Here is a 3,209-nt window from a genome sequence, read left to right on the forward strand (position 1 = left end):
GCATGGAGTGCAGCCATCACACGGCGCGCAGCCTACGCACGGAGTGCAGCCTTCGCACGGAGTGCTGCCATCACACGGAGTGCGACATTCACACGCAGTGCAGCCTTCGCAAGGAGTGCAGCCTTCGCAAGGAGTGCAGCATTCGCAAAAGCTACTGCCTTCGCAAGGAGTGCTGCCTTCGCAAGGAGTGCTGATTCGCAAGGAGTGCTGCCTTCACAAGGAGTGCTGCCTTCGCAAGGAGTGCTGCCTTCGCATACAGTGCTGCCTTTGCAAGGAGTGCTGCCTTCGCAAGGAGTGCTGCTTACGCAAGGAGTGCTGCTTACGCAAGGAGTGCTGATTCGCAATGAGTGCTGCCTTCGCAAGGAGTGCTGCCTTCGCAAGGATAGCTGCCTTCGCAAGGAGTGCTGGCCTTGTAAGGAGTGCTGCCTTTGCAAGGAGTGCTGCCTTCACAAGGAGTGCTGCCTTCGCGAGGAATGCTGCCTTCGCGGGGAGAGTAGCCTTCGCGCGGAGTGCAGCCTTCGGACAGCGTGCATCATTCACACAGAGTGCAGCCTTGGCTTGGAGTACAACCTTCGCTCGGAGTGCAACTTTCGCTAGGATTGCAACCTTCTCTCGGAGTGCAGCCATCGCATGGAGTGCAGCGTTTGCATGGAGTGCACCCTTCGCATGGAGTGAAGCCTTCGCATGGAGTGCTGCCATCACACGAAGTGCTGCTGTTGCACGGAACGCAGCCTTTCCATGGAGGGCAGCCTTCGCACGGAGTACTACCATCGCACGGAGTGCAGCCTTCACACGCAGTGCAGCCTTCGCAAGGAGTGCAGCCTTCGCAAAGACTACTGCCTTCGCAAGGAGATCTGCCTTCGCATGGAGTGCTGCTTTTGCAAGGAGTGCTGCCTTTGCAAGAAGTGCAGCCTTCGCAAGGAGTGCTGCCTTCACAAGGAGTGCTGCCTGTGCAATGAGTGCTACCTGCGCAATGAGTGCTGCCTTCGCAACGAGTGCTGCCTTCGCACGGAGTGCTGCCATCGCACGGTGTGCGGCTTTCACACGCAGTGCAGCCTTCACACGCAGTGCAGCCTTCGCAAGGAGTGCAGCCTTCGCAAGGAGTGCAACCTTCGCAAAGAACACTGCCTTCGCAAGGAGTGCTGCCTTCGCAAGGAGTGCTGATTCGCAAGGTGTGCTCCCTTCGCAAGGAGTGCTGCCTTTGCATGGGGTGCTCCCTTTGCAAGGAGTGCTCCCTTTGCAAGGAGTGCTGCCTTCGCAAGGAGTGCTGCCTTCACAAGGAGTGCTGCCTTCACAAGGAGTGCTGCCTTCGCAAGGAGTGCTGCCTTCGCAAGGAATGCTGCCTGCGCAATGAGTGCGGCCTTTGCATGGATTGCAGCCTTCGCAAGGACTGCAGCCTTTGCACAGAGTTCAGCCTTCGCAAGGACTGCTGCCTTCGCACAGAATGCAGACTTTGCAAGGAGTGCTGCCTTCGCACGGAGTGCTGCCGTCGCACGGAGTGAGGCCTTCGCACGGAGTGAGGCCTTCGCATGGAGTGCTGCCTTCGCACAGAGTGCAGGCTTCGCACCGAGTGCAGCCTTCGCACGGAGTGCAGCCTTCACACGGAGTGCAACCTTCGTGCGGAGAGCAGCCTTTGCGCGGAGTGCAGCCTTCGCACTGAGTGCATCCTTCACACAGAGTGCAGCCGTCGCACGGAGTGCAGCCTTCACACGGAGTGCAACCTTCACGCGGAGTGCAACCTTCGTGCGGAGAGCAGCCTTTGCGCAAAGTGCAGCCTTCGCTCGGAGTGCAACCTTTGCTTGGAGTGCAACCTTCGCTCGAAGTGCAGCCTTCGCATGGAGTGCAGCCTTAGCATGGATTGCAGCCATCGCACGGCGTGCACCCTACGCACGGAGTGCAGACTTCGCAAGGGGTGCAGCCTTTGAAAGGACCACAGCCTTCGCACGGAGTGCAGCCTTTGCTCAGATTGCAGCCTTTGCACGGGGTGCAGCCTTTGCATGAAATGCAGTTTTCGCATGGAGTGCAGTCTTCGTATGGATTGCAACCTTCGCTTGGAGTGCATCCTTCGCTCAGAGTGCTGCCTTCGCATGGAGTGCAGCGTTTGCATGGAGTGCAGCCTTTGCATGGAGTGAAACCTTCGCATGGAGTGCTGCCTTCGCACGAAGTGCTGCTGTTGCTCGGCGTGCACTCTTCGCATGCAGTGCAGCCTTCCCACGGAGTGCTGCCATCGCACGGAGTGCTGCCTTCACATGCAGTGCAGCCTTCGCAATTAGTGCAGCCTTTGCAGAGACTACTGCCTTCGCAAGGAGTGCAGGCTTCCCAAGGACTGCTGATTCGCAAGGAGTGCTGCCTTCGCAAGGAGTGCTGCCTTCACAAGGAGTGCTGCCATCGCAAGGAGTGCTGCTGTTGCACGGAGTGCAGCCTTCGCATGGAGTGCAGACTTCGCATGGAGTGCAGCCATCGCATGGAGTGCAGCCTTTGGATGGAGTGAAGCCTTCACATGGAGTGCTGCCTTCCCATGAGGTGCTGCTGTTGCACGGAGTGCAACCTTCGCATGGAGTGCAGCCTTCGCAATGAGTGCGGCCATCGCACGTAGTGCAGACTTTGCACGGAGTGCAGCCTTCGCAAGGAGTGCAGCCTTCGCAAGGAGGCAGCCTTCGCAAAGAGTGCTACCTTCGCAAGGAGTGCTGCTTTCACAAGGAGTGCTGCCTTCGCAAAGAATGCTGCCTTCGCAAGGAGTGCTGCCTTCGCAAGGAGTGCTGCCTTTGCACGGATTGCAGCCTTCACAGGAAGTGCAGCCTTCGCACGGAGTGCATCCTTCGCACGGAGTGCAACCTTCGCAAGGAGTGCAGCCTACGCACGGAGTGCAGCCTTCGCATGGAGTGCAGCCTTCACATGGAGAGCAGCCTTCGCACAGAGTGCAGCCTTTGCACGGAATGCAGGCCTTCGCAAGAAGTGCAGCATTCGCACGGAGTGCAGCCTTAGCACGGAGTGCAGCCTTCGCACGGAGTGCAGCCTTTCCACAGAGTGCTGCCTTTGCACAGAGTGCAACCTTCGCACGGAGTGCAGCCTTCGCAAGGAGTGCAGCCTTCGTAAGGGGCGCAGCCTTTGCAAGGAGTGCAGCCTTTGCACAGAGTGCAGCCTTTGCACAGAATGCAGCCTTTGCACAGGGTGCAGCCTTTGCACAGGATGCAGCCTTAACATGAAAT

This window comes from Schistocerca nitens, unplaced genomic scaffold, assembly GCF_023898315.1.
Source record: "Schistocerca nitens isolate TAMUIC-IGC-003100 unplaced genomic scaffold, iqSchNite1.1 HiC_scaffold_341, whole genome shotgun sequence".
NCBI lineage: Eukaryota > Metazoa > Arthropoda > Insecta > Orthoptera > Acrididae > Schistocerca > Schistocerca nitens.